The sequence below is a fragment of the Artibeus jamaicensis genome, unplaced genomic scaffold, assembly GCF_021234435.1.
Source record: "Artibeus jamaicensis isolate MK-2021 breed Jamaican fruit bat unplaced genomic scaffold, CSHL_Jam_final contig_1015, whole genome shotgun sequence".
NCBI lineage: Eukaryota > Metazoa > Chordata > Mammalia > Chiroptera > Phyllostomidae > Artibeus > Artibeus jamaicensis.
Genome location: NW_026521194.1, coordinates 5,791,595 through 5,801,415, shown reverse-complemented (window position 1 = coordinate 5,801,415; position 9,821 = coordinate 5,791,595). Strand labels below are relative to the sequence as shown.

Genomic DNA, 9,821 nt, shown 5'->3' with positions numbered 1-9,821 from the left:
ATCAGGGTTTACTCCTCCTAAGGGCACTGAGAGAGAAGCTGTCCCATGCCTCTCTCCCAGCTTCTGGCTGTGGCTGACGATCCTTGGTGTTCCTTGGTGTTTCTTACTATGTAGCTACAGCACTTCAATCTCTGCCTGTCATCACATGTGTCTGTCTGAGGCTCCTCTCTTCTCATAAGGACCCCAGTCACATAGAATTAAAGGCCCACCTTACTCCTCTAGAACCCCATCTTAACTTACATAGTAATGACAGTTGTGGGGACTCTGTTTCCAAATGAGGCCACATTCACAGGTTTGAAGAGTTAGGACCTGAACGTGTATTTTGGGGAGACACAATTCAACCCACAAGAATCTCCCGTGCCATCAGCCTGTTCTTCTCAGCCTATGAATGTGGTTAAATTTCTCGTCCTACCAATCCCTCTCTTATTCTCAAACAAGTATCTCCAGCAGATACCACTTCCTGACTGCAGGTTTATGTGTTAGTCACCTATTAGACAGACCTCCTTGGGGGTCCCTGAGACACTTCCCTATGAGTAGGTCATGCCCAAAAGGGAATAGAGGAGCTTCGCCACACCCACTCCTCTTCCTCCTGCTTTTATTATCTTGATGCAGAGAACCACCATCAAGCCCATTACCCAAGCAAGAATCCTGGAAATTACCCCAGATTCTTCTCTCCCCTCACCCTCCTCAATCAACCAGTCCATAAGGCCTTACATTATCAGCAAACTATAAAGACAAAAGCACACAAGAATAGAATTTGGTATGTAAATCAATCACACAAGTGAATGCGTTGTATTTAGGTATAAAGAACTATCATGTGGTGCATAATAATCAAATGTAAATGGTAAAAAAACATTTGATTCTATTCAATAAACATGTCAAGCAGGTTGACAATGCATAAAATAAAGTTGGAAATATAAAAATAACCAAGATACTGTTCTTATCTTCATAAATTTAAATTATGGAGGAGACAGAAAAGTTGCAAATAGTTATGAAATTGTTTACATGGGCAAGTCTGATGTTCCAGATCTCCTGGAACTATATTAAACTGATAAGAGCAGATATTACGCTGGATCTTAGCCAAAAGGCTGAAAAGTGACCCCTCCTGGAACTGTAGAAGAACATTCTATAACTATCAAAGAGCATTCTCACTCTTAGAATGCAAACACCCACACTACTTAATAACCCCAAGAAGTCCAGCCTTCCACCAGATTCCTCTCATCTGAACAGCTCTGGGAATGCTTGGTAAATGACTACATCCTGCATATAAATTTCACTTAACACTCTGAGCCAACCAGCTGGCTTTGGAGCGGCTGTACCTGACACCTTTTAACCTCCCTGTGTCAGCCGTGCTCAGGCAGCATCTGCCAGTGTTCCCCCACCTCTCCCCAGCTGAGGCGGGGACCCTTCCTTCCTCGCTTACAGCAAAAGCTAAGGCTGACTTTCTCTGAAAAGTCAGGCATAACAGAAAGAGACTGTGGGACTTCCGCCAAGATGGAGACGTAGGTGGAGGAACCACCTCGCCTCTGTGCACAACCAAATCTAAGAACAACTATTTTTAACAGCAGTCACAACCAAGCCACACGGAAAATCGACAATACGGAGTCCAAAGGACAACTAGATACTCAGCTGGACCGGTATGAGGAGTGAAGCCAGCAGCGGAACAGGTTAGCAAGAAAAAATTCCCGGGTGGTGCGCGGTGCGCAAACAGCCGAAAGCGCTGATCGAGAGCTAGCTACGGGAGCGCACAGGGAAGAGGTGCGGCGGGCTGTCGTGCACCTGCGTCCGGAGAAACCAGTGAGAAGGGAAGCCTGCTCGGGGCAGCAGGCTCGCACAATTCCGATGGGATAAACAAGCCCGAGGCGTGTGGTGTGACTGGACAGGCTGGGCTAGCGGAGAGGACCGCCATTGCTCCCTCTCTGACCACGCCCCCACACACAGCGTCACAAACCAGCGACCTGGGTCGCCCCGTCCTGGTAAACAACTACGGCTTCGCTCTGCTACTTAACAGCACAAATAGACCAAAAATGGCTCTAGGACAACTCAGAGCCCCAGAACCCATAGATCTAAGCGATGAAGAAATAGCCAGTCTTTCAGATGCACAGTTCAAAACACTGGTTATCAGGATCCTTACAGAACTGGTTGATTTTAGTCACAAATTAGAGAAACATATGGAAGCTAAACTAATTGAAATGAAGGGAAATACACAGGAAACCAATAGTAATGGAAAGAAAATTCGGACTCAAACCAAGGGAGTGGACCAGAAGGAAGAAAAAAATGATCAAACACAAAAGAATGAAGAAATAAGAATTCAGAAAAATGAAGAGAAGCTTAGGAACCTCCAGGACATCTTTAAACGTTCCAACATCCGAAAGGGGGTACCAGAAGGGGGAAAGACACAGCCACCGGTGGAAAACTTATTTGAACAAATAATAAAGGAAAATTTCCCCAAACTGGCAAAGGAAATAGACTTCCAAGAAATCCAAGAAGCTCAGAGAGTACCAAAAAAGTTGGACCCAAGAAGGGACACACCAAGGCACATCATCATTGCATTAGCCAAGATTAAAATGAAGGAGAGAATCCTAGAAGCAGCAAGAGCTAAGGGGACAGTCACCTACAAAGGAGTTCCCATCAGACTGTCAGCTGATTTCTCAAAAGAGACCTTACAGGCAAGAAGGGGCTGGAAAGAGGTATTCCAAGTCATGAAAACCAAAGATCTACAACCAAGATTGCTCTACCCAGCAAAACTTTCATTTAGAATGGAAGGACAGATAAAGTGCTTCTCAGATAAGACCAAATTCAAGGAGTTCATCATCACCAAGCCCTTATTATATGAAATGTTAAAGGGACTTACCTAAGAAAAAGAAGATAAAAAAGATGAACAGGACTTCCGCCAAGATGGAGGTTTAGCTGGATGTGCCTGCCTCCTCACACAACCAAGTTTAGGGACAACTAAATATTAGCATCACAAAACACAACCAGAACACGGAAAACTGAACTTTTCGGAAGTCCGCTAACAACAAATTCTTCAGCCTGACCGGTAAGGGGCGAAACCGGCGTCGGGTGAGGACTTACAAAGGAGGGGCTCGGTCGGACCGGGCGCGGAATCCAGACGCGCGAATCCAGTCGCGCGGGTTCCAAACCCAGGATTGGACCTAGTGAGCCACCGAGCAGCCCACCGGGGGAGCGACACAGTGGGGAGGCGGTGGCAGCGAGTTGACTGTGGTTGCCTGGTTGCGCGCGAGTGAGGGAGAGTGAGCGGTTGGACCGGCAGCGATAGACTGCGGCCGCGGCGGTGTAGCGGGCGCCGCCATTTCCCCGCTCTGACCACGCCCCCACATACAGCGTCACAACCCAGCGACCTGGGACTCCAAGGCGCCGCTTGTCCCACTTAAAGGGCCAGAACAGACCAAAAATGTCGCAGGCAGAACTCAAAGCCCCAGAGATAAATCTAAATGACGAAGAAATAGCAAAACTCTCAGACGCACAGTTTAAAACACTGGTCATCACCTTCCTCACAGATTTGGTGGATTACAGCCACAAATTAGAGAAACATATAGAGGCTAAATTAAGGAAATGAATGGAATTCCACAGGAATCCCATAGAGATGAAAAGGAAACTGGGACTCAAATCAATGCAGTGGACCAGAAGAAAGCAAATAATGGACAAACAGAAAAGAGTCAAGGAGCAAGAATTCAAAGAAATGAGGAGAGTCTTAGGAACCTCCAGGACATCTTTAAACGCTCCAATATCCGAATTATAGGGGTACCAGAAGGGGGAAAGACACAACCACCAGTGGAAAAACTATTTGAACAAATAATAAAAGAAAATTTCCCCAATCTGGCAAAGGAAATAGACTTCCAAGAAATCCAAGAAGCCCAGAGAGTACCCAAAAAGTTGGACTCAAGAAGAAACACACCAAGGCATATCATAATTACATTAGCCAAAATTAAAATGAAGGAAAGAATCCTGGAAGCAGCAAGAGCTAAGGGGACAATCACCTACAAAGGAGTCCCCATCAGGCTGTCAGCAGATTTCTCAAAAGAGACCTTACAGGCAAGAAGGGGCTGGAAAGAAATATTCCAAGTCATGAAATCTAAAGACCTACAACCAAGATTGCTCTACCCAGCAAAACTTTCATTTAGAACGGAAGGACAGATAAGGTGCTTCTCAGATAAGACCAAATTCAAGGAGTTCATCATCACCAAGCCCTTATTATATGAAATGTTAAAGGGACTTATCTAAGAAAAAGAAGTTAAAGAAACATGAACAGTGAAAGGACAACAAAGTTGTCACAGTTATTAACAACCACACCTAAAACGAAAGCAAACTAAAAGGACAGCTAGAGCAGGAGTGGAAACATAGAAATGAAGATCTCAAGGAGGGTTAGCAACAGGGGAGTGGGAGGAGGAGATGGGGGGAGAAGGTACAGAAAACAGGTAGCATAGACAGTAGATAGAAAATAGATGGGGGGGCGAGAATAGTTTGGGAAATATAGAACCTAAAGGACTTGAGACACATGGACATAAACTAAAGGGGGGGTAATGGTGGGGTTGGGGGGCAGGGTGGAGGGGAATGGAGGGGGGAATAGAACAACTGTAACAGCATAATCAATTCAAAAAAATAAATAAATTTAATAAAAAAAATAAAAATAAAAATAGTGTAACATGCATAAATAAAGTGCATGTACCATGAAAAAAAAAAAAAAAGATGAACAGTGAAAGGACAGCAAACTCACAGTTATTAAGAACCATACCTAAAACAAAAGCAAACTAAGAGGACAGCTAGATCAGGAGCAGAAGCATAGAAATGAAGATCTCATGGAGGGTTAGCAACAGGGGAGTGGGAGGAGGGGAAGGGGGGAGAAGGTACAGAAAATAAGTAGCATAGACAGTAGATAGAAAATAGATAGGGGGAGGGTAAGAATAGCAGGGGAAATACAGAATCATAAGAATTTGAGACACGTGTTCATGAACTAAAGGGGGAAATGGTGGGGGAGGGGTATGCAGGGTGGAGGGGAATGGAGGGGGAGAATAGAGCAAATGTAATGGCATAATCAATAAAAAAAAGTTAAAAAAAAAGAAAAAAGAAAGAAAGAGACTGTGAAGGAGAAAGCTTCAATCTCATTACAATCTGTGGGCCCTCTTAAACCCCTCTTCACCCTTCCCCACCCTGCTCTCCATAGGAGCTACTGTACAGACCCACATGCTTGGCTCCTGTGCCTTCTGGCTTCTAAATGGGCTCAGCCCGTAGGAGCCCCAGCAGGAGTCCAGAGAGTTTTCCTTTGCCTCATTCCCCTTGCAGCTGCCTCTGGGTGTCTGTGTCCCTTCATCAGAGGTCACTCTCAGAGCCGACTGCTCTCCAGGATTCTCCCACCCCCACCCCGTAGCAGCTCTCCCTCTCTCCCACTCCTATAATCCCTTGCAATTCCCCTACACCCCTCCAACTTTGTAAACAGTCTCTTTTCAAAACTCAAGAGTGACATCTGTTTCCTGTGGACTCTGACTGATACAACCCATGATTACCTGAGACCCAGACCCAAATGCTCCCACCAACCTCTTCTGTGCTCCTGGGACGTTTACTTCCTCTAAGCAGGTCTCTACTTTTCTAAGCCCAGAAAAAAGGAAGTGATTTCCTACAGGTAAATATAATATGTAAATATAAAACACCTACGAAGAAAGCTTTTTACATTTATCTGTCTGTTAATTTCTCAACATTTGTACCTACATGTATATTCTTTACTCTCCCTTCTACAGTAGGATATTTGCTTTTCCTTTATATAACCAAGAACACACTAGAGTGTGTTTGGAAGGGGTGGGGTAGAGTTTGCCCCTCAAAATAATTTAAACTTGGAGCTTAAAAACAAAAAATAAGACAGACAGGTCTTTCTATTTTTGTCCATCTAGGCCAAGCAAAGAAATCATGGGCCCAGTATGCATCTTTGGATAATTAGTAAGAATAGATCATCCCAGTCAACCTGCAACAAAGGGCACTGCAGCATCCAGAGCTTTCCAATGATGAAAACACAGCTGGGCTACCGAGAACTGGCATTACACCCCTACCAAGATTTTTTGGGGACAACTTAGAAAGATGACAATCATGGCAGATAAATGTTCCTTCTCCCATGTGGTTCTTATTGGGCCCCTGAGGTAGAAAGTCTCTCCATTTATTTTTAAGGAATAAAGAACTGTCCCATTTTTCTTAGCCTCGGATCTTCTGAACCCTATAAACTGGACATCATCAGGGTGAATGCCAAGAGACAACTTCTTCCCAAACAAAACTCCAGAAGCCAGGCTGCGGCATTGTCCCCTCTCTGAGTCCTCCTCCACACATAGCCACAGAACCGCAACAGGTATTGTCCCACCCTGGTGATTACCTAAGTTTCCACCCATCCAACTTAGAAGTACGATCTTCTACAATAGGCCATGCTACTAAGACAGGGAGTTAAAGCAGCTCTACCTAATACACACAAAGAGAGAGAGGCTGCCAAAATGAGAAGACAAAAAAATATAGCCCAAATGAGAAAATAAAATGAAACTCCAGAAGAAGAAGTAAACAAAATGTAGATAAACAATCTATTATTAGGGGCAGAGTTCAAATCACTGGTTATTAGAATGCCCAAAGAACTCACTGGGTACTTCAACAGCATAAAAAAGACCCAGGAAAAAATGAAGTGTACACTAAGTGAAATAAAGAAAAATTTACAGGGAACCACCAGTGAAGCAGATGAGGCCAAGAATCAAATCAATGATTTGGAACATAAGGAAGAAAAAAGCATTCAATCAGAACAACAAGAAAAAAAAAGAATCAGAAAAAGTGAAGATAGGCTAGGGAAGCTCTGGGACATCTTCAAATGCACCAACATCTGATTCATAGGGGTGCTGAAGGAGAAGAGAAATAGCAAGAAATTGAAAATTTATTTGAAAAAAATGAAAGAAAACATCCCTAATTTGGTGAAAGAAATAGACATGTAAGTCCAGCAAACACAGAGAGTCTCAAATGAGTTGCACCCAAAGGGGGCCACACGAAGACACATCATGATTAAAATGCCAAATGTTACAGATAAAAAGAGGACTTCCACCAAGATGGAGGCATAGGTGGAGATGGCATGCTTTCTCACACAACCAAGTTTAGAGACAACAAAATATTAGCAACAGAAAATAGCCAGAACACAGAAAATTGAACTTTTCAGAAGTCCGATAACAACGAATTCTTCAGCCTGACCGGTAAGAGGGGTGAAACTAGCAGCTGGCAGTGCGGGGTTGCACAGGAAAACTCGGTCAGACGGACTCAGGCGCACCGATCCCAGGTGTGGGGTTGCAACGGGCAGACCCAGTGAGCGACCTAGTGAGCAAGACCCAGTGAGCGACCAGCAGATCTGGCGAGGGTGAAGGGCAGCGGGTTGACTGTGCTGGCCCATTCTTACCCAGGTAGACCGGTGAGGGAGTGGGCAGTGAGACGGGACTGAGCGGGTCCCAGAGATGAGAGGCCGCAGAGAAGACCGCCATTTTCCGCCTCTGACCCCGCCCCCACATAAGTACAACCCGGCGCTGGCGACCTGGTTAACACCTACGGATTCGCTCCTCACCCAGCAGAGGAAAACCGGAGAGGGGGACCGCCATTGCTCCCCACTCTGACCCCGCCCCCACATATAGCGTCACAAACCAGTGACCCCACCTGGGGCCCCGCCCCGGTACCCCTACGGCTCTGCTCCACTTAATGGGCACAAACAGACCAAAAATGGCTCTAGATCTCAGAGCCCCAGAGCCCATAGATCTAAGTGACGAAGAAATAGCCAGACTTTCAGATGCACAGTTCAAAACACTGGTCATCAGGATCCTTACAGAACTGGTTGATTTTAGTCAAAATTAGAGAAACATATGGAGGCTAAACTAATTGAAATGAATGGCAATGCACGGAAACCAATAGTAATGGAAAGGAAATTCGGACTCAAATCAAAGGAGTGGACCAGAAGGAGGATAAAAATGATCAACCAGAAAAGAATGAAGAAACAAGAATTCAAAAAAATGAGGAGAGAAGCTTAGGAACCTCAAGGACATCTTTAAACGCTCCAACATCCAAAGATAGGGGTACCAGAAGGGGGAAAGGACACAGCCACCGGTGGAAAACTTATTTGAACAAATAATAAAGGAAAATTTCCCCAAACTGGCAAAGCAAATAGACTTCAAGGAAATCCAGGAAGCTCAGAGAGTCCCAAAGAAGTTGGATCAGAAACACACCAAGGCACATCATCATTGCATTAGCCAAGATTAAAATGAAGGAGAGAATCCTAGAAGCAGCAAGAGCTAAGGGGACAGTCACCTACAAAGGAGTTCCCATCAGACTGTCAGCTGATTTCTCAAAAGAGACCTTACAGGCAAGAAGGGGCTGGAAAGAGGTATTCCAAGTCATGAAATCCAAAGATCTACAACCAAGATTGCTCTATCCAGCAAAGCTTTCATTTAGAATGGAAGGACAGATAAGGTGCTTCTCAGATAAGACCAAATTCAAGGAGTTCATCATCACCAAGCCCTTATTATATGAAATGTTAAAGGAACTTATATCAGAAAAAGAATAAAAAATATGAACAGTGAAAGGACAGCAAACTCAGTTATTAACAACCGCATCTAAAACAAAAGCAAGCTAAAAGGACAGCTAGAACAGGAGCAGAACCATAGAAATGAAGATCTCAAGGAGGGTTAGCAACAGGGGAGTGGGAGGAGAAGGGGGGAGAAGGTACAGAAAATGAGTAGCATAGACGGTAGGTAGAAAATAGAGAGGGGGAGGGCAAGAATAGTATGGGAAATATAGAATCCAAAGAACTTGAGACACATGGTCATAAACTAAAGGGGTGGAATGGTAGGGGTGGGGGTGTGCAGGGTGTAGGGGAATGAAGGGGGGAATAGAACAACTGTAATGGCATAATCAATAAAATAAAAATTTTTAAAAAGATGAAGAGAGAATCTTAAAAGCATCAAGAGGAAACCAGATAGTTACCTACAAAGTAGTTCCCATAAGACCGTCAGCTGATTTCTCAAAAGAGCCTTTGCAGGCTAGAAGGGACTGGCAAGACGTATTTAAAATGATGAAAAGCGAGGACCGACAACCTAGATTACTCTATCCAGCAAAGCTATCATTTAGATGAAAGAGTAGATAAAGTGCTTCCCAAATAAGGTCAAGTTAAAGGAGTTCATCAGCACCAAGCCCTTATTATATGAAATGTTAGAGACTTATTTAAGAAAAAGAAGATCAAAACTATGAACAACAAAATGGCAATAAATTCACAACTATCAACAATGGAATCTAAAAAAAAAACTAAGCAACAAGCAGAACAAAAACAGAAACAGAAATATGGAGATCGCGTGGAGGGTTTTCAGTTGAGAAGGGGAATTGGGAGAATGAGGGAAATGGTTCAGGAATTAAGAAGTACAAATTGGGCCCTGGTGGGTATGGCTCATCGGATTGAGCCCTGGCCTGTGAACAAAAGGCTCACCAGTTCGATCTCCAGTCAGGGCAGATGCCTGTGTTGTGGACCAGGTCCTTAGTAGGGGCGATGTGAAAGGCAACCACACACTGATGTTTCTCTCACTCTTTCTCCCTCACCTCCCCTCTCTCTAAAAATAAATAAATAAAACCTTAAAAAAAAGAAGTACAAATTGGCAGGTGCAAAATAGACAAGGAGAGGTTAAGAACAGTATAGGAAATGGAGAAGCCAAAGAATTACATGTATGACCCACAGACATAAACTAAGGGGGGTATTGCTGAAGCAAATGGGGTATACAGATACAGGGGGGCAAAAGAGGAAAAACTGGGACGACTGT

The 9,821-nt window shown here is 44.2% G+C and overlaps 1 pseudogene; it reads right to left on the bottom strand.

Annotated features, from left to right (window-relative positions):
- Window positions 1-974: 974 nt before the first annotated feature.
- LOC119050971 (uncharacterized) lies at window positions 975-1,100 on the bottom strand (annotated as a pseudogene).
- Window positions 1,101-9,821: the final 8,721 nt, after the last annotated feature.